Here is a 15,473-nt window from a genome sequence, read left to right as displayed (position 1 = left end):
GTAAAAAAGAGGTGCAACACGAGGACTTCCCAGGAGGTCACCCATCCTAGTACTACTCTCGCCCAAGCACGCTTAACTGCGGAGTTCTGATGGGATCCGGTGCATTAGTGCTGGTATGATCGCACCTGTGAAGTATTGCACGATCAATGTACATATGGGTTTCGCATTGGGCCTAAGCTTGAACACTTGGCGCGGCGCGGGGGCACGGGGACGTGAGGTGGGTTGTTTTGGTCTGAAGAGATTTTGGTAGTAGTCAGTTGGAATGATTTAGGTGATAATTTAGGATTTGATTGCAAAAGAAAACAGTGATGAAAAGAACGTAGGAAAAGAAAATAACGTAAAAAAGAGGTGCAACACGAGGACTTCCCAGGAGGTCACCCATCGTAGTACTACTCTCGCCCAAGCACGCTTAACTGCGGAGTTCTGATGGGATCCGGTGCATTAGTGCTGGTATGATCGCACCTGTGAAGTATTGCACGATCAATGTACATATGGGTTTCGCATTGGGCCTAAGTTTGAACACTTGGCGCGGCGCGGGGGCACGGGGACGTGAGGTGGGTTGTTTTGGTCTGAAGAGATTTTGGTAGTAGTCAGTTGGAATGATTTAGGTGATAATTTAGGATTTGATTGCAAAAGAAAACAGTGATGAAAAGAACGTGGGAAAAGAAAATAACGTAAAAAAGAGGTGCAACACGAGGACTTCCCAGGAGGTCACCCATCCTAGTACTACTCTCGCCCAAGCACGCTTAACTGCGGAGTTCTGATGGGATCCGGTGCATTAGTGCTGGTATGATCGCACCTGTGAAGTATTGCACGATCAATGTACATATGGGTTTCGCATTGGGCCTAAGTTTGAACACTTGGCGCGGCGCGGGGGCACGGGGACGTGAGGTGGGTTGTTTTGGTCTGAAGAGATTTTGGTAGTAGTCAGTTGGAATGATTTAGGTGATAATTTAGGATTTGATTGCAAAAGAAAACAGTGATGAAAAGAACGTAGGAAAAGAAAATAACGTAAAAAAGAGGTGCAACACGAGGACTTCCCAGGAGGTCACCCATCCTAGTACTACTCTCGCCCAAGCACGCTTAACTGCGGAGTTCTGATGGGATCCGGTGCATTAGTGCTGGTATGATCGCACCTGTGAAGTATTGCACGATCAATGTACATATGGGTTTCGCATTGGGCCTAAGTTTGAACACTTGGCGCGGCGCGGGGGCACGGGGACGTGAGGTGGGTTGTTTTGGTCTGAAGAGATTTTGGTAGTAGTCAGTTGGAATGATTTAGGTGATAATTTAGGATTTGATTGCAAAAGAAAACAGTGATGAAAAGAACGTAGGAAAAGAAAATAACGTAAAAAAGAGGTGCAACACGAGGACTTCCCAGGAGGTCACCCATCCTAGTACTACTCTCGCCTAAGCACGCTTAACTGCGGAGTTCTGATGGGATCCGGTGCATTAGTGCTGGTATGATCGCAGCTGTGAAGTATTGCACGATCAATGTACATATGGGTTTCGCATTGGGCCTAAGTTTGAACACTTGGCGCGGCGCGGGGGCACGGGGACGTGAGGTGGGTTGTTTTGGTCTGAAGAGATTTTGGTAGTAGTCAGTTGGAATGATTTAGGTGATAATTTAGGATTTGATTGCAAAAGAAAACAGTGATGAAAAGAACGTAGGAAAAGAAAATAACGTAAAAAAGAGGTGCAACACGAGGACTTCCAAGGAGGTCACCCATCCTAGTACTACTCTCGCCCAAGCACGCTTAACTGCGGAGTTCTGATGGGATCCGGTGCATTAGTGCTGGTATGATCGCACCTGTGAAGTATTGCACGATCAATGTACATATGGGTTTCGCATTGGGCCTAAGTTTGAACACTTGGCGCGGCGCGGGGGCACGGGGACGTGAGGTGGGTTGTTTTGGTCTGAAGAGATTTTGGTAGTAGTCAGTTGGAATGATTTAGGTGATAATTTAGGATTTGATTGCAAAAGAAAACAGTGATGAAAAGAACGTAGGAAAAGAAAATAACGTAAAAAAGAGGTGCAACACGAGGACTTCCCAGGAGGTCACCCATCCTAGTACTACTCTCGCCCAAGCACGCTTAACTGCGGAGTTCTGATGGGATCCGGTGCATTAGTGCTGGTATGATCGCACCTGTGAAGTATTGCACGATCAATGTACATATGGGTTTCGCATTGGGCCTAAGTTTGAACACTTGGCGCGGCGCGGGGGCACGGGGACGTGAGGTGGGTTGTTTTGGTCTGAAGAGATTTTGGTAGTAGTCAGTTGGAATGATTTAGGTGATAATTTAGGATTTGATTGCAAAAGAAAACAGTGATGAAAAGAACGTAGGAAAAGAAAAAAACGTAAAAAAGAGGTGCAACACGAGGACTTCCCAGGAGGTCACCCATCGTAGTACTACTCTCGCCCAAGCACGCTTAACTGCGGAGTTCTGATGGGATCCGGTGCATTAGTGCTGGTATGATCGCACCTGTGAAGTATTGCACGATCAATGTACATATGGGTTTCGCATTGGGCCTAAGTTTGAACACTTGGCGCGGCGCGGGGGCACGGGGACGTGAGGTGGGTTGTTTTGGTCTGAAGAGATTTTGGTAGTAGTCAGTTGGAATGATTTAGGTGATAATTTAGGATTTGATTGCAAAAGAAAACAGTGATGAAAAGAACGTGGGAAAAGAAAATAACGTAAAAAAGAGGTGCAACACGAGGACTTCCCAGGAGGTCACCCATCCTAGTACTACTCTCGCCCAAGCACGCTTAACTGCGGAGTTCTGATGGGATCCGGTGCATTAGTGCTGGTATGATCGCACCTGTGAAGTATTGCACGATCAATGTACATATGGGTTTCGCATTGGGCCTAAGTTTGAACACTTGGCGCGGCGCGGGGGCACGGGGACGTGAGGTGGGTTGTTTTGGTCTGAAGAGATTTTGGTAGTAGTCAGTTGGAATGATTTAGGTGATAATTTAGGATTTGATTGCAAAAGAAAACAGTGATGAAAAGAACGTAGGAAAAGAAAATAACGTAAAAAAGAGGTGCAACACGAGGACTTCCCAGGAGGTCACCCATCCTAGTACTACTCTCGCCCAAGCACGCTTAACTGCGGAGTTCTGATGGGATCCGGTGCATTAGTGCTGGTATGATCGCACCTGTGAAGTATTGCACGATCAATGTACATATGGGTTTCGCATTGGGCCTAAGTTTGAACACTTGGCGCGGCGCGGGGGCACGGGGACGTGAGGTGGGTTGTTTTGGTCTGAAGAGATTTTGGTAGTAGTCAGTTGGAATGATTTAGGTGATAATTTAGGATTTGATTGCAAAAGAAAACAGTGATGAAAAGAACGTAGGAAAAGAAAATAACGTAAAAAAGAGGTGCAACACGAGGACTTCCCAGGAGGTCACCCATCCTAGTACTACTCTCGCCCAAGCACGCTTAACTGCGGAGTTCTGATGGGATCCGGTGCATTAGTGCTGGTATGATCGCACCTGTGAAGTATTGCACGATCAATGTACATATGGGTTTCGCATTGGGCCTAAGTTTGAACACTTGGCGCGGCGCGGGGGCACGGGGACGTGAGGTGGGTTGTGAAAATAACGTAAAAAAGAGGTGCAACACGAGGACTTCCCAGGAGGTCACCCATCCTAGTACTACTCTCGCCCAAGCACGCTTAACTGCGGAGTTCTGATGGGATCCGGTGCATTAGTGCTGGTATGATCGCTCCTGTGAAGTATTGCACGATCAATGTACATATGGGTTTCGCATTGGGCCTAAGTTTGAACACTTGGCGCGGCGCGGGGGCACGGGGACGTGAGGTGGGTTGTTTTGGTCTGAAGAGATTTTGGTAGTAGTCAGTTGGAATGATTTAGGTGATAATTTAGGATTTGATTGCAAAAGAAAACAGTGATGAAAAGAACGTAGGAAAAGAAAATAACGTAAAAAAGAGGTGCAACACGAGGACTTCCCAGGAGGTCACCCATCCTAGTACTACTCTCGCCCAAGCACGCTTAACTGCGGAGTTCTGATGGGATCCGGTGCATTAGTGCTGGTATGATCGCACCTGTGAAGTATTGCACGATCAATGTACATATGGGTTTCGCATTGGGCCTAAGTTTGAACACTTGGCGCGGCGCGGGGGCACGGGGACGTGAGGTGGGTTGTTTTGGTCTGAAGAGATTTTGGTAGTAGTCAGTTGGAATGATTTAGGTGATAATTTAGGATTTGATTGCAAAAGAAAACAGTGATGAAAAGAACGTGGGAAAAGAAAATAACGTAAAAAAGAGGTGCAACACGAGGACTTCCCAGGAGGTCACCCATCCTAGTACTACTCTCGCCCAAGCACGCTTAACTGCGGAGTTCTGATGGGATCCGGTGCATTAGTGCTGGTATGATCGCACCTGTGAAGTATTGCACGATCAATGTACATATGGGTTTCGCATTGGGCCTAAGTTTGAACACTTGGCGCGGCGCGGGGGCACGGGGACGTGAGGTGGGTTGTTTTGGTCTGAAGAGATTTTGGTAGTAGTCAGTTGGAATGATTTAGGTGATAATTTAGGATTTGATTGCAAAAGAAAACAGTGATGAAAAGAACGTAGGAAAAGAAAATAACGTAAAAAAGAGGTGCAACACGAGGACTTCCCAGGAGGTCACCCATCCTAGTACTACTCTCGCCCAAGCACGCTTAACTGCGGAGTTCTGATGGGATCCGGTGCATTAGTGCTGGTATGATCGCACCTGTGAAGTATTGCACGATCAATGTACATATGGGTTTCGCATTGGGCCTAAGTTTGAACACTTGGCGCGGCGCGGGGGCACGGGGACGTGAGGTGGGTTGTTTTGGTCTGAAGAGATTTTGGTAGTAGTCAGTTGGAATGATTTAGGTGATAATTTAGGATTTGATTGCAAAAGAAAACAGTGATGAAAAGAACGTAGGAAAAGAAAATAACGTAAAAAAGAGGTGCAACACGAGGACTTCCCAGGAGGTCACCCATCCTAGTACTACTCTCGCCCAAGCACGCTTAACTGCGGAGTTCTGATGGGATCCGGTGCATTAGTGCTGGTATGATCGCACCTGTGAAGTATTGCACGATCAATGTACATATGGGTTTCGCATTGGGCCTAAGTTTGAACACTTGGCGCGGCGCGGGGGCACGGGGACGTGAGGTGGGTTGTTTTGGTCTGAAGAGATTTTGGTAGTAGTCAGTTGGAATGATTTAGGTGATAATTTAGGATTTGATTGCAAAAGAAAACAGTGATGAAAAGAACGTAGGAAAAGAAAATAACGTAAAAAAGAGGTGCAACACGAGGACTTCCCAGGAGGTCACCCATCCTAGTACTACTCTCGCCCAAGCACGCTTAACTGCGGAGTTCTGATGGGATCCGGTGCATTAGTGCTGGTATGATCGCACCTGTGAAGTATTGCACGATCAATGTACATATGGGTTTCGCATTGGGCCTAAGTTTGAACACTTGGCGCGGCGCGGGGGCACGGGGACGTGAGGTGGGTTGTTTTGGTCTGAAGAGATTTTGGTAGTAGTCAGTTGGAATGATTTAGGTGATAATTTAGGATTTGATTGCAAAAGAAAACAGTGATGAAAAGAACGTGGGAAAAGAAAATAACGTAAAAAAGAGGTGCAACACGAGGACTTCCTAGGAGGTCACCCATCCTAGTACTACTCTCGCCCAAGCACGCTTAACTGCGGAGTTCTGATGGGATCCGGTGCATTAGTGCTGGTATGATCGCACCTGTGAAGTATTGCACGATCAATGTACATATGGGTTTCGCATTGGGCCTAAGTTTGAACACTTGGCGCGGCGCGGGGGCACGGGGACGTGAGGTGGGTTGTTTTGGTCTGAAGAGATTTTGGTAGTAGTCAGTTGGAATGATTTAGGTGATAATTTAGGATTTGATTGCAAAAGAAAACAGTGATGAAAAGAACGTAGGAAAAGAAAATAACGTAAAAAAGAGGTGCAACACGAGGACTTCCCAGGAGGTCACCCATCCTAGTACTACTCTCGCCCAAGCACGCTTAACTGCGGAGTTCTGATGGGATCCGGTGCATTAGTGCTGGTATGATCGCACCTGTGAAGTATTGCACGATCAATGTACATATGGGTTTCGCATTGGGCCTAAGTTTGAACACTTGGCGCGGCGCGGGGGCACGGGGACGTGAGGTGGGTTGTTTTGGTCTGAAGAGATTTTGGTAGTAGTCAGTTGGAATGATTTAGGTGATAATTTAGGATTTGATTGCAAAAGAAAACAGTGATGAAAAGAACGTAGGAAAAGAAAATAACGTAAAAAAGAGGTGCAACACGAGGACTTCCCAGGAAGAGGTCACCCATCCTAGTACTACTCTCGCCCAAGCACGCTTAACTGCGGAGTTCTGATGGGATCCGGTGCATTAGTGCTGGTATGATCGCACCTGTGAAGTATTGCACGATCAATGTACATATGGGTTTCGCATTGGGCCTAAGTTTGAACACTTGGCGCGGCGCGGGGGCACGGGGACGTGAGGTGGGTTGTTTTGGTCTGAAGAGATTTTGGTAGTAGTCAGTTGGAATGATTTAGGTGATAATTTAGGATTTGATTGCAAAAGAAAACAGTGATGAAAAGAACTTGGGAAAAGAAAATAACGTAAAAAAGAGGTGCAACACGAGGACTTCCCAGGAGGTCACCCATCCTAGTACTACTCTCGCCCAAGCACGCTTAACTGCGGAGTTCTGATGGGATCCGGTGCATTAGTGCTGGTATGATCGCACCTGTGAAGTATTGCACGATCAATGTACATATGGGTTTCGCATTGGGCCTAAGTTTGAACACTTGGCGCGGCGCGGGGGCACGGGGACGTGAGGTGGGTTGTTTTGGTCTGAAGAGATTTTGGTAGTAGTCAGTTGGAATGATTTAGGTGATAATTTAGGATTTGATTGCAAAAGAAAACAGTGATGAAAAGAACGTAGGAAAAGAAAATAACGTAAAAAAGAGGTGCAACACGAGGACTTCCCAGGAGGTCACCCATCCTAGTACTACTCTCGCCCAAGCACGCTTCACTGCGGAGTTCTGATGGGATCCGGTGCATTAGTGCTGGTATGATCGCACCTGTGAAGTATTGCACGATCAATGTACATATGGGTTTCGCATTGGGCCTAAGTTTGAACACTTGGCGCGGCGCGGGGGCACGGGGACGTGAGGTGGGTTGTTTTGGTCTGAAGAGATTTTGGTAGTAGTCAGTTGGAATGATTTAGGTGATAATTTAGGATTTGATTGCAAAAGAAAACAGTGATGAAAAGAACGTGGGAAAAGAAAATAACGTAAAAAAGAGGTGCAACACGAGGACTTCCCAGGAGGTCACCCATCCTAGTACTACTCTCGCCCAAGCACGCTTAACTGCGGAGTTCTGATGGGATCCGGTGCATTAGTGCTGGTATGATCGCACCTGTGAAGTATTGCACGATCAATGTACATATGGGTTTCGCATTGGGCCTAAGTTTGAACACTTGGCGCGGCGCGGGGGCACGGGGACGTGAGGTGGGTTGTTTTGGTCTGAAGAGATTTTGGTAGTAGTCAGTTGGAATGATTTAGGTGATAATTTAGGATTTGATTGCAAAAGAAAACAGTGATGAAAAGAACGTAGGAAAAGAAAATAACGTAAAAAAGAGGTGCAACACGAGGACTTCCCAGGAGGTCACCCATCCTAGTACTACTCTCGCCCAAGCACGCTTAACTGCGGAGTTCTGATGGGATCCGGTGCATTAGTGCTGGTATGATCGCACCTGTGAAGTATTGCACGATCAATGTACATATGGGTTTCGCATTGGGCCTAAGTTTGAACACTTGGCGCGGCGCGGGGGCACGGGGACGTGAGGTGGGTTGTTTTGGTCTGAAGAGATTTTGGTAGTAGTCAGTTGGAATGATTTAGGTGATAATTTAGGATTTGATTGCAAAAGAAAACAGTGATGAAAAGAACGTAGGAAAAGAAAATAACGTAAAAAAGAGGTGCAACACGAGGACTTCCCAGGAGGTCACCCATCCTAGTACTACTCTCGCCCAAGCACGCTTAACTGCGGAGTTCTGATGGGATCCGGTGCATTAGTGCTGGTATGATCGCACCTGTGAAGTATTGCACGATCAATGTACATATGGGTTTCGCATTGGGCCTAAGTTTGAACACTTGGCGCGGCGCGGGGGCACGGGGACGTGAGGTGGGTTGTTTTGGTCTGAAGAGATTTTGGTAGTAGTCAGTTGGAATGATTTAGGTGATAATTTAGGATTTGATTGCAAAAGAAAACAGTGATGAAAAGAACGTAGGAAAAGAAAATAACGTAAAAAAGAGGTGCAACACGAGGACTTCCCAGGAGGTCACCCATCCTAGTACTACTCTCGCCCAAGCACGCTTAACTGCGGAGTTCTGATGGGATCCGGTGCATTAGTGCTGGTATGATCGCACCTGTGAAGTATTGCACGATCAATGTACATATGGGTTTCGCATTGGGCCTAAGTTTGAACACTTGGCGCGGCGCGGGGGCACGGGGACGTGAGGTGGGTTGTTTTGGTCTGAAGAGATTTTGGTAGTAGTCAGTTGGAATGATTTAGGTGATAATTTAGGATTTGATTGCAAAAGAAAACAGTGATGAAAAGAACGTGGGAAAAGAAAATAACGTAAAAAAGAGGTGCAACACGAGGACTTCCTAGGAGGTCACCCATCCTAGTACTACTCTCGCCCAAGCACGCTTAACTGCGGAGTTCTGATGGGATCCGGTGCATTAGTGCTGGTATGATCGCACCTGTGAAGTATTGCACGATCAATGTACATATGGGTTTCGCATTGGGCCTAAGTTTGAACACTTGGCGCGGCGCGGGGGCACGGGGACGTGAGGTGGGTTGTTTTGGTCTGAAGAGATTTTGGTAGTAGTCAGTTGGAATGATTTAGGTGATAATTTAGGATTTGATTGCAAAAGAAAACAGTGATGAAAAGAACGTAGGAAAAGAAAATAACGTAAAAAAGAGGTGCAACACGAGGACTTCCCAGGAGGTCACCCATCCTAGTACTACTCTCGCCCAAGCACGCTTAACTGCGGAGTTCTGATGGGATCCGGTGCATTAGTGCTGGTATGATCGCACCTGTGAAGTATTGCACGATCAATGTACATATGGGTTTCGCATTGGGCCTAAGTTTGAACACTTGGCGCGGCGCGGGGGCACGGGGACGTGAGGTGGGTTGTTTTGGTCTGAAGAGATTTTGGTAGTAGTCAGTTGGAATGATTTAGGTGATAATTTAGGATTTGATTGCAAAAGAAAACAGTGATGAAAAGAACGTAGGAAAAGAAAATAACGTAAAAAAGAGGTGCAACACGAGGACTTCCCAGGAAGAGGTCACCCATCCTAGTACTACTCTCGCCCAAGCATGCTTAACTGCGGAGTTCTGATGGGATCCGGTGCATTAGTGCTGGTATGATCGCACCTGTGAAGTATTGCACGATCAATGTACATATGGGTTTCGCATTGGGCCTAAGTTTGAACACTTGGCGCGGCGCGGGGGCACGGGGACGTGAGGTGGGTTGTTTTGGTCTGAAGAGATTTTGGTAGTAGTCAGTTGGAATGATTTAGGTGATAATTTAGGATTTGATTGCAAAAGAAAACAGTGATGAAAAGAACTTGGGAAAAGAAAATAACGTAAAAAAGAGGTGCAACACGAGGACTTCCCAGGAGGTCACCCATCCTAGTACTACTCTCGCCCAAGCACGCTTAACTGCGGAGTTCTGATGGGATCCGGTGCATTAGTGCTGGTATGATCGCACCTGTGAAGTATTGCACGATCAATGTACATATGGGTTTCGCATTGGGCCTAAGTTTGAACACTTGGCGCGGCGCGGGGGCACGGGGACGTGAGGTGGGTTGTTTTGGTCTGAAGAGATTTTGGTAGTAGTCAGTTGGAATGATTTAGGTGATAATTTAGGATTTGATTGCAAAAGAAAACAGTGATGAAAAGAACGTAGGAAAAGAAAATAACGTAAAAAAGAGGTGCAACACGAGGACTTCCCAGGAGGTCACCCATCCTAGTACTACTCTCGCCCAAGCACGCTTAACTGCGGAGTTCTGATGGGATCCGGTGCATTAGTGCTGGTATGATCGCACCTGTGAAGTATTGCACGATCAATGTACATATGGGTTTCGCATTGGGCCTAAGTTTGAACACTTGGCGCGGCGCGGGGGCACGGGGACGTGAGGTGGGTTGTTTTGGTCTGAAGAGATTTTGGTAGTAGTCAGTTGGAATGATTTAGGTGATAATTTAGGATTTGATTGCAAAAGAAAACAGTGATGAAAAGAACGTGGGAAAAGAAAATAACGTAAAAAAGAGGTGCAACACGAGGACTTCCCAGGAGGTCACCCATCCTAGTACTACTCTCGCCCAAGCACGCTTAACTGCGGAGTTCTGATGGGATCCGGTGCATTAGTACTGGTATGATCGCACCTGTGAAGTATTGCACGATCAATGTACATATGGGTTTCGCATTGGGCCTAAGTTTGAACACTTGGCGCGGCGCGGGGGCACGGGGACGTGAGGTGGGTTGTTTTGGTCTGAAGAGATTTTGGTAGTAGTCAGTTGGAATGATTTAGGTGATAATTTAGGATTTGATTGCAAAAGAAAACAGTGATGAAAAGAACGTAGGAAAAGAAAATAACGTAAAAAAGAGGTGCAACACGAGGACTTCCCAGGAGGTCACCCATCCTAGTACTACTCTCGCCCAAGCACGCTTAACTGCGAAGTTCTGATGGGATCCGGTGCATTAGTGCTGGTATGATCGCACCTGTGAAGTATTGCACGATCAATGTACATATGGGTTTCGCATTGGGCCTAAGTTTGAACACTTGGCGCGGCGCGGGGGCACGGGGACGTGAGGTGGGTTGTTTTGGTCTGAAGAGATTTTGGTAGTAGTCAGTTGGAATGATTTAGGTGATAATTTAGGATTTGATTGCAAAAGAAAACAGTGATGAAAAGAACGTAGGAAAAGAAAATAACGTAAAAAAGAGGTGCAACACGAGGACTTCCCAGGAGGTCACCCATCTTAGTACTACTCTCGCCCAAGCACGCTTAACTGCGGAGTTCTGATGGGATCCGGTGCATTAGTGCTGGTATGATCACACCTGTGAAGTATTGCACGATCAATGTACATATGAGTTTCGCATTGGGCCTAAGTTTGAACACTTGGCGCGGCGCGGGGGCACGGGGACGTGAGGTGGGTTGTTTTGGTCTGAAGAGATTTTGGTAGTAGTCAGTTGGAATGATTTAGGTGATAATTTAGGATTTGATTGCAAAAGAAAACAGTGATGAAAAGAACGTGGGAAAAGAAAATAACGTAAAAAAGAGGTGCAACACGAGGACTTCCCAGGAGGTCACCCATCCTAGTACTACTCTCGCCCAAGCACGCTTAACTGCGGAGTTCTGATGGGATCCGGTGCATTAGTGCTGGTATGATCGCACCTGTGAAGTATTGCACGATCAATGTACATATGGGTTTCGCATTGGGCCTAAGTTTGAACACTTGGCGCGGCGCGGGGGCACGGGGACGTGAGGTGGGTTGTTTTGGTCTGAAGAGATTTTGGTAGTAGTCAGTTGGAATGATTTAGGTGATAATTTAGGATTTGATTGCAAAAGAAAACAGTGATGAAAAGAACGTAGGAAAAGAAAATAACGTAAAAAAGAGGTGCAACACGAGGACTTCCCAGGAGGTCACCCATCCTAGTACTACTCTCGCCCAAGCACGCTTAACTGCGGAGTTCTGATGGGATCCGGTGCATTAGTGCTGGTATGATCGCACCTGTGAAGTATTGCACGATCAATGTACATATGGGTTTCGCATTGGGCCTAAGTTTGAACACTTGGCGCGGCGCGGGGGCACGGGGACGTGAGGTGGGTTGTGAAAATAACGTAAAAAAGAGGTGCAACACGAGGACTTCCCAGGAGGTCACCCATCCTAGTACTACTCTCGCCCAAGCACGCTTAACTGCGGAGTTCTGATGGGATCCGGTGCATTAGTGCTGGTATGATCGCACCTGTGAAGTATTGCACGATCAATGTACATATGGGTTTCGCATTGGGCCTAAGTTTGAACACTTGGCGCGGCGCGGGGGCACGGGGACGTGAGGTGGGTTGTTTTGGTCTGAAGAGATTTTGGTAGTAGTCAGTTGGAATGATTTAGGTGATAATTTAGGATTTGATTGCAAAAGAAAACAGTGATGAAAAGAACGTAGGAAAAGAAAATAACGTAAAAAAGAGGTGCAACACGAGGACTTCCCAGGAGGTCACCCATCCTAGTACTACTCTCGCCCAAGCACGCTTAACTGCGGAGTTCTGATGGGATCCGGTGCATTAGTGCTGGTATGATCGCACCTGTGAAGTATTGCACGATCAATGTACATATGGGTTTCGCATTGGGCCTAAGTTTGAACACTTGGCGCGGCGCGGGGGCACGGGGACGTGAGGTGGGTTGTTTTGGTCTGAAGAGATTTTGGTAGTAGTCAGTTGGAATGATTTAGGTGATAATTTAGGATTTGATTGCAAAAGAAAACAGTGATGAAAAGAACGTAGGAAAAGAAAATAACGTAAAAAAGAGGTGCAACACGAGGACTTCCCAGGAGGTCACCCATCCTAGTACTACTCTCGCCCAAGCACGCTTAACTGCGGAGTTCTGATGGGATCCGGTGCATTAGTGCTGGTATGATCGCACCTGTGAAGTATTGCACGATCAATGTACATATGGGTTTCGCATTGGGCCTAAGTTTGAACACTTGGCGCGGCGCGGGGGCACGGGGACGTGAGGTGGGTTGTTTTGGTCTGAAGAGATTTTGGTAGTAGTCAGTTGGAATGATTTAGGTGATAATTTAGGATTTGATTGCAAAAGAAAACAGTGATGAAAAGAACGTAGGAAAAGAAAATAACGTAAAAAAGAGGTGCAACACGAGGACTTCCCAGGAGGTCACCCATCCTAGTACTACTCTCGCCCAAGCACGCTTAACTGCGGAGTTCTGATGGGATCCGGTGCATTAGTGCTGGTATGATCGCACCTGTGAAGTATTGCACGATCAATGTACATATGGGTTTCGCATTGGGCCTAAGTTTGAACACTTGGCGCGGCGCGGGGGCACGGGGACGTGAGGTGGGTTGTTTTGGTCTGAAGAGATTTTGGTAGTAGTCAGTTGGAATGATTTAGGTGATAATTTAGGATTTGATTGCAAAAGAAAACAGTGATGAAAAGAACGTAGGAAAAGAAAATAACGTAAAAAAGAGGTGCAACACGAGGACTTCCCAGGAAGAGGTCACCCATCCTAGTACTACTCTCGCCCAAGCACGCTTAACTGCGGAGTTCTGATGGGATCCGGTGCATTAGTGCTGGTATGATCGCACCTGTGAAGTATTGCACGATCAATGTACATATGGGTTTCGCATTGGGCCTAAGTTTGAACACTTGGCGCGGCGCGGGGGCACGGGGACGTGAGGTGGGTTGTTTTGGTCTGAAGAGATTTTGGTAGTAGTCAGTTGGAATGATTTAGGTGATAATTTAGGATTTGATTGCAAAAGAAAACAGTGATGAAAAGAACTTGGGAAAAGAAAATAACGTAAAAAAGAGGTGCAACACGAGGACTTCCCAGGAGGTCACCCATCCTAGTACTACTCTCGCCCAAGCACGCTTAACTGCGGAGTTCTGATGGGATCCGGTGCATTAGTGCTGGTATGATCGCACCTGTGAAGTATTGCACGATCAATGTACATATGGGTTTCGCATTGGGCCTAAGTTTGAACACTTGGCGCGGCGCGGGGGCACGGGGACGTGAGGTGGGTTGTTTTGGTCTGAAGAGATTTTGGTAGTAGTCAGTTGGAATGATTTAGGTGATAATTTAGGATTTGATTGCAAAAGAAAACAGTGATGAAAAGAACTTGGGAAAAGAAAATAACGTAAAAAAGAGGTGCAACACGAGGACTTCCCAGGAGGTCACCCATCCTAGTACTACTCTCGCCCAAGCACGCTTAACTGCGGAGTTCTGATGGGATCCGGTGCATTAGTGCTGGTATGATCGCACCTGTGAAGTATTGCACGATCAATGTACATATGGGTTTCGCATTGGGCCTAAGTTTGAACACTTGGCGCGGCGCGGGGGCACGGGGACGTGAGGTGGGTTGTTTTGGTCTGAAGAGATTTTGGTAGTAGTCAGTTGGAATGATTTAGGTGATAATTTAGGATTTGATTGCAAAAGAAAACAGTGATGAAAAGAACGTGGGAAAAGAAAATAACGTAAAAAAGAGGTGCAACACGAGGACTTCCCAGGAGGTCACCCATCCTAGTACTACTCTCGCCCAAGCACGCTTAACTGCGGAGTTCTGATGGGATCCGGTGCATTAGTGCTGGTATGATCGCACCTGTGAAGTATTGCACGATCAATGTACATATGGGTTTCGCATTGGGCCTAAGTTTGAACACTTGGCGCGGCGCGGGGGCACGGGGACGTGAGGTGGGTTGTTTTGGTCTGAAGAGATTTTGGTAGTAGTCAGTTGGAATGATTTAGGTGATAATTTAGGATTTGATTGCAAAAGAAAACAGTGATGAAAAGAACGTAGGAAAAGAAAATAACGTAAAAAAGAGGTGCAACACGAGGACTTCCCAGGAGGTCACCCATCCTAGTACTACTCTCGCCCAAGCACGCTTAACTGCGGAGTTCTGATGGGATCCGGTGCATTAGTGCTGGTATGATCGCACCTGTGAAGTATTGCACGATCAATGTACATATGGGTTTCGCATTGGGCCTAAGTTTGAACACTTGGCGCGGCGCGGGGGCACGGGGACGTGAGGTGGGTTGTTTTGGTCTGAAGAGATTTTGGTAGTAGTCAGTTGGAATGATTTAGGTGATAATTTAGGATTTGATTGCAAAAGAAAACAGTGATGAAAAGAACGTGGGAAAAGAAAATAACGTAAAAAAGAGGTGCAACACGAGGACTTCCCAGGAGGTCACCCATCCTAGTACTACTCTCGCCCAAGCACGCTTAACTGCGGAGTTCTGATGGGATCCGGTGCATTAGTGCTGGTATGATCGCACCTGTGAAGTATTGCACGATCAATGTACATATGGGTTTCGCATTGGGCCTAAGTTTGAACACTTGGCGCGGCGCGGGGGCACGGGGACGTGAGGTGGGTTGTTTTGGTCTGAAGAGATTTTGGTAGTAGTCAGTTGGAATGATTTAGGTGATAATTTAGGATTTGATTGCAAAAGAAAACAGTGATGAAAAGAACGTAGGAAAAGAAAATAACGTAAAAAAGAGGTGCAACACGAGGACTTCCCAGGAGGTCACCCATCCTAGTACTACTCTCGCCCAAGCACGCTTAACTGCGGAGTTCTGATGGGATCCGGTGCATTAGTGCTGGTATGATCGCACCTGTGAAGTATTGCACGATCAATGTACATATGGGTTTCGCA

General features: G+C 46.8%; 46 non-coding genes and 1 pseudogene across 46 annotated transcripts; all 47 read right to left on the bottom strand.

Annotated features, from left to right (window-relative positions):
* Positions 1–8: 8 nt before the first annotated feature.
* LOC146877978 (5S ribosomal RNA) lies at positions 9–127 on the bottom strand. The gene has a single exon (XR_014989478.1). It is a non-coding gene; the product is annotated as a 5S ribosomal RNA (ribosomal RNA).
* A 218-nt stretch (positions 128–345) lies between these two features.
* On the bottom strand, positions 346–464 carry LOC146877977 (5S ribosomal RNA). Its single transcript, XR_014989895.1, has one exon. It is a non-coding gene; the product is annotated as a 5S ribosomal RNA (ribosomal RNA).
* Positions 465–682: 218 nt separating this feature from the next.
* Positions 683–801, bottom strand: LOC146877976 (5S ribosomal RNA). The gene has a single exon (XR_014989476.1). It is a non-coding gene; the product is annotated as a 5S ribosomal RNA (ribosomal RNA).
* Positions 802–1,019: 218 nt separating this feature from the next.
* LOC146877975 (5S ribosomal RNA) lies at positions 1,020–1,138 on the bottom strand. The gene has a single exon (XR_014989475.1). It is a non-coding gene; the product is annotated as a 5S ribosomal RNA (ribosomal RNA).
* Positions 1,139–1,356: 218 nt separating this feature from the next.
* LOC146877974 (5S ribosomal RNA) lies at positions 1,357–1,475 on the bottom strand. The gene has a single exon (XR_014989413.1). It is a non-coding gene; the product is annotated as a 5S ribosomal RNA (ribosomal RNA).
* A 218-nt stretch (positions 1,476–1,693) lies between these two features.
* LOC146877973 (5S ribosomal RNA) lies at positions 1,694–1,812 on the bottom strand. The gene has a single exon (XR_014989319.1). It is a non-coding gene; the product is annotated as a 5S ribosomal RNA (ribosomal RNA).
* Positions 1,813–2,030: 218 nt separating this feature from the next.
* Positions 2,031–2,149, bottom strand: LOC146877972 (5S ribosomal RNA). The gene has a single exon (XR_014989474.1). It is a non-coding gene; the product is annotated as a 5S ribosomal RNA (ribosomal RNA).
* Positions 2,150–2,367: 218 nt separating this feature from the next.
* LOC146877971 (5S ribosomal RNA) lies at positions 2,368–2,486 on the bottom strand. Its single transcript, XR_014989894.1, has one exon. It is a non-coding gene; the product is annotated as a 5S ribosomal RNA (ribosomal RNA).
* Positions 2,487–2,704: 218 nt separating this feature from the next.
* On the bottom strand, positions 2,705–2,823 carry LOC146877970 (5S ribosomal RNA). The gene has a single exon (XR_014989473.1). It is a non-coding gene; the product is annotated as a 5S ribosomal RNA (ribosomal RNA).
* A 218-nt stretch (positions 2,824–3,041) lies between these two features.
* LOC146877969 (5S ribosomal RNA) lies at positions 3,042–3,160 on the bottom strand. Its single transcript, XR_014989472.1, has one exon. It is a non-coding gene; the product is annotated as a 5S ribosomal RNA (ribosomal RNA).
* Positions 3,161–3,378: 218 nt separating this feature from the next.
* Positions 3,379–3,497, bottom strand: LOC146877968 (5S ribosomal RNA). The gene has a single exon (XR_014989471.1). It is a non-coding gene; the product is annotated as a 5S ribosomal RNA (ribosomal RNA).
* A 116-nt stretch (positions 3,498–3,613) lies between these two features.
* Positions 3,614–3,732, bottom strand: LOC146877967 (5S ribosomal RNA). Its single transcript, XR_014989317.1, has one exon. It is a non-coding gene; the product is annotated as a 5S ribosomal RNA (ribosomal RNA).
* A 218-nt stretch (positions 3,733–3,950) lies between these two features.
* Positions 3,951–4,069, bottom strand: LOC146877966 (5S ribosomal RNA). Its single transcript, XR_014989470.1, has one exon. It is a non-coding gene; the product is annotated as a 5S ribosomal RNA (ribosomal RNA).
* Positions 4,070–4,287: 218 nt separating this feature from the next.
* LOC146877965 (5S ribosomal RNA) lies at positions 4,288–4,406 on the bottom strand. Its single transcript, XR_014989469.1, has one exon. It is a non-coding gene; the product is annotated as a 5S ribosomal RNA (ribosomal RNA).
* Positions 4,407–4,624: 218 nt separating this feature from the next.
* On the bottom strand, positions 4,625–4,743 carry LOC146877964 (5S ribosomal RNA). Its single transcript, XR_014989468.1, has one exon. It is a non-coding gene; the product is annotated as a 5S ribosomal RNA (ribosomal RNA).
* Positions 4,744–4,961: 218 nt separating this feature from the next.
* Positions 4,962–5,080, bottom strand: LOC146877963 (5S ribosomal RNA). The gene has a single exon (XR_014989467.1). It is a non-coding gene; the product is annotated as a 5S ribosomal RNA (ribosomal RNA).
* Positions 5,081–5,298: 218 nt separating this feature from the next.
* Positions 5,299–5,417, bottom strand: LOC146877962 (5S ribosomal RNA). Its single transcript, XR_014989465.1, has one exon. It is a non-coding gene; the product is annotated as a 5S ribosomal RNA (ribosomal RNA).
* Positions 5,418–5,635: 218 nt separating this feature from the next.
* On the bottom strand, positions 5,636–5,754 carry LOC146877961 (5S ribosomal RNA). Its single transcript, XR_014989289.1, has one exon. It is a non-coding gene; the product is annotated as a 5S ribosomal RNA (ribosomal RNA).
* A 218-nt stretch (positions 5,755–5,972) lies between these two features.
* Positions 5,973–6,091, bottom strand: LOC146877960 (5S ribosomal RNA). Its single transcript, XR_014989464.1, has one exon. It is a non-coding gene; the product is annotated as a 5S ribosomal RNA (ribosomal RNA).
* Positions 6,092–6,309: 218 nt separating this feature from the next.
* Positions 6,310–6,431, bottom strand: LOC146877959 (5S ribosomal RNA). Its single transcript, XR_014989428.1, has one exon. It is a non-coding gene; the product is annotated as a 5S ribosomal RNA (ribosomal RNA).
* Positions 6,432–6,649: 218 nt separating this feature from the next.
* LOC146877958 (5S ribosomal RNA) lies at positions 6,650–6,768 on the bottom strand. Its single transcript, XR_014989463.1, has one exon. It is a non-coding gene; the product is annotated as a 5S ribosomal RNA (ribosomal RNA).
* Positions 6,769–6,986: 218 nt separating this feature from the next.
* On the bottom strand, positions 6,987–7,105 carry LOC146877957 (5S ribosomal RNA). Its single transcript, XR_014989254.1, has one exon. It is a non-coding gene; the product is annotated as a 5S ribosomal RNA (ribosomal RNA).
* Positions 7,106–7,323: 218 nt separating this feature from the next.
* LOC146877956 (5S ribosomal RNA) lies at positions 7,324–7,442 on the bottom strand. The gene has a single exon (XR_014989462.1). It is a non-coding gene; the product is annotated as a 5S ribosomal RNA (ribosomal RNA).
* A 218-nt stretch (positions 7,443–7,660) lies between these two features.
* LOC146877955 (5S ribosomal RNA) lies at positions 7,661–7,779 on the bottom strand. Its single transcript, XR_014989461.1, has one exon. It is a non-coding gene; the product is annotated as a 5S ribosomal RNA (ribosomal RNA).
* A 218-nt stretch (positions 7,780–7,997) lies between these two features.
* On the bottom strand, positions 7,998–8,116 carry LOC146877954 (5S ribosomal RNA). The gene has a single exon (XR_014989460.1). It is a non-coding gene; the product is annotated as a 5S ribosomal RNA (ribosomal RNA).
* A 218-nt stretch (positions 8,117–8,334) lies between these two features.
* Positions 8,335–8,453, bottom strand: LOC146877953 (5S ribosomal RNA). The gene has a single exon (XR_014989459.1). It is a non-coding gene; the product is annotated as a 5S ribosomal RNA (ribosomal RNA).
* Positions 8,454–8,671: 218 nt separating this feature from the next.
* On the bottom strand, positions 8,672–8,790 carry LOC146877952 (5S ribosomal RNA). Its single transcript, XR_014989288.1, has one exon. It is a non-coding gene; the product is annotated as a 5S ribosomal RNA (ribosomal RNA).
* A 218-nt stretch (positions 8,791–9,008) lies between these two features.
* Positions 9,009–9,127, bottom strand: LOC146877951 (5S ribosomal RNA). Its single transcript, XR_014989458.1, has one exon. It is a non-coding gene; the product is annotated as a 5S ribosomal RNA (ribosomal RNA).
* A 218-nt stretch (positions 9,128–9,345) lies between these two features.
* LOC146877950 (5S ribosomal RNA) lies at positions 9,346–9,467 on the bottom strand (annotated as a pseudogene).
* Positions 9,468–9,685: 218 nt separating this feature from the next.
* On the bottom strand, positions 9,686–9,804 carry LOC146877949 (5S ribosomal RNA). The gene has a single exon (XR_014989457.1). It is a non-coding gene; the product is annotated as a 5S ribosomal RNA (ribosomal RNA).
* Positions 9,805–10,022: 218 nt separating this feature from the next.
* On the bottom strand, positions 10,023–10,141 carry LOC146877948 (5S ribosomal RNA). The gene has a single exon (XR_014989456.1). It is a non-coding gene; the product is annotated as a 5S ribosomal RNA (ribosomal RNA).
* A 218-nt stretch (positions 10,142–10,359) lies between these two features.
* Positions 10,360–10,478, bottom strand: LOC146877947 (5S ribosomal RNA). Its single transcript, XR_014989263.1, has one exon. It is a non-coding gene; the product is annotated as a 5S ribosomal RNA (ribosomal RNA).
* Positions 10,479–10,696: 218 nt separating this feature from the next.
* LOC146877946 (5S ribosomal RNA) lies at positions 10,697–10,815 on the bottom strand. The gene has a single exon (XR_014989296.1). It is a non-coding gene; the product is annotated as a 5S ribosomal RNA (ribosomal RNA).
* A 218-nt stretch (positions 10,816–11,033) lies between these two features.
* Positions 11,034–11,152, bottom strand: LOC146877945 (5S ribosomal RNA). The gene has a single exon (XR_014989260.1). It is a non-coding gene; the product is annotated as a 5S ribosomal RNA (ribosomal RNA).
* Positions 11,153–11,370: 218 nt separating this feature from the next.
* LOC146877944 (5S ribosomal RNA) lies at positions 11,371–11,489 on the bottom strand. The gene has a single exon (XR_014989454.1). It is a non-coding gene; the product is annotated as a 5S ribosomal RNA (ribosomal RNA).
* A 218-nt stretch (positions 11,490–11,707) lies between these two features.
* LOC146877943 (5S ribosomal RNA) lies at positions 11,708–11,826 on the bottom strand. The gene has a single exon (XR_014989453.1). It is a non-coding gene; the product is annotated as a 5S ribosomal RNA (ribosomal RNA).
* Positions 11,827–11,942: 116 nt separating this feature from the next.
* LOC146877942 (5S ribosomal RNA) lies at positions 11,943–12,061 on the bottom strand. Its single transcript, XR_014989452.1, has one exon. It is a non-coding gene; the product is annotated as a 5S ribosomal RNA (ribosomal RNA).
* A 218-nt stretch (positions 12,062–12,279) lies between these two features.
* Positions 12,280–12,398, bottom strand: LOC146877941 (5S ribosomal RNA). Its single transcript, XR_014989451.1, has one exon. It is a non-coding gene; the product is annotated as a 5S ribosomal RNA (ribosomal RNA).
* Positions 12,399–12,616: 218 nt separating this feature from the next.
* On the bottom strand, positions 12,617–12,735 carry LOC146877940 (5S ribosomal RNA). Its single transcript, XR_014989450.1, has one exon. It is a non-coding gene; the product is annotated as a 5S ribosomal RNA (ribosomal RNA).
* A 218-nt stretch (positions 12,736–12,953) lies between these two features.
* LOC146877939 (5S ribosomal RNA) lies at positions 12,954–13,072 on the bottom strand. The gene has a single exon (XR_014989449.1). It is a non-coding gene; the product is annotated as a 5S ribosomal RNA (ribosomal RNA).
* Positions 13,073–13,290: 218 nt separating this feature from the next.
* Positions 13,291–13,412, bottom strand: LOC146877938 (5S ribosomal RNA). The gene has a single exon (XR_014989427.1). It is a non-coding gene; the product is annotated as a 5S ribosomal RNA (ribosomal RNA).
* Positions 13,413–13,630: 218 nt separating this feature from the next.
* LOC146877937 (5S ribosomal RNA) lies at positions 13,631–13,749 on the bottom strand. Its single transcript, XR_014989448.1, has one exon. It is a non-coding gene; the product is annotated as a 5S ribosomal RNA (ribosomal RNA).
* A 218-nt stretch (positions 13,750–13,967) lies between these two features.
* Positions 13,968–14,086, bottom strand: LOC146877936 (5S ribosomal RNA). Its single transcript, XR_014989447.1, has one exon. It is a non-coding gene; the product is annotated as a 5S ribosomal RNA (ribosomal RNA).
* A 218-nt stretch (positions 14,087–14,304) lies between these two features.
* LOC146877935 (5S ribosomal RNA) lies at positions 14,305–14,423 on the bottom strand. Its single transcript, XR_014989446.1, has one exon. It is a non-coding gene; the product is annotated as a 5S ribosomal RNA (ribosomal RNA).
* A 218-nt stretch (positions 14,424–14,641) lies between these two features.
* Positions 14,642–14,760, bottom strand: LOC146877934 (5S ribosomal RNA). Its single transcript, XR_014989439.1, has one exon. It is a non-coding gene; the product is annotated as a 5S ribosomal RNA (ribosomal RNA).
* Positions 14,761–14,978: 218 nt separating this feature from the next.
* Positions 14,979–15,097, bottom strand: LOC146877933 (5S ribosomal RNA). Its single transcript, XR_014989425.1, has one exon. It is a non-coding gene; the product is annotated as a 5S ribosomal RNA (ribosomal RNA).
* Positions 15,098–15,315: 218 nt separating this feature from the next.
* LOC146877932 (5S ribosomal RNA) lies at positions 15,316–15,434 on the bottom strand. Its single transcript, XR_014989414.1, has one exon. It is a non-coding gene; the product is annotated as a 5S ribosomal RNA (ribosomal RNA).
* Positions 15,435–15,473: the final 39 nt, after the last annotated feature.

This window comes from Vigna unguiculata, unplaced genomic scaffold (genome assembly GCF_037176805.1).
Source record: "Vigna unguiculata cultivar grain cowpea cultivar isolate G323 ecotype 2 unplaced genomic scaffold, ASM3717680v1 ptg000026l_ERROPOS8475000, whole genome shotgun sequence".
In the NCBI taxonomy this organism is placed as follows: Eukaryota; Viridiplantae; Streptophyta; class Magnoliopsida; order Fabales; family Fabaceae; genus Vigna; species Vigna unguiculata.
The sequence above is the reverse complement of the archived record's forward strand: the minus strand, read 5'-3'. Positions and strand labels throughout refer to the sequence as shown.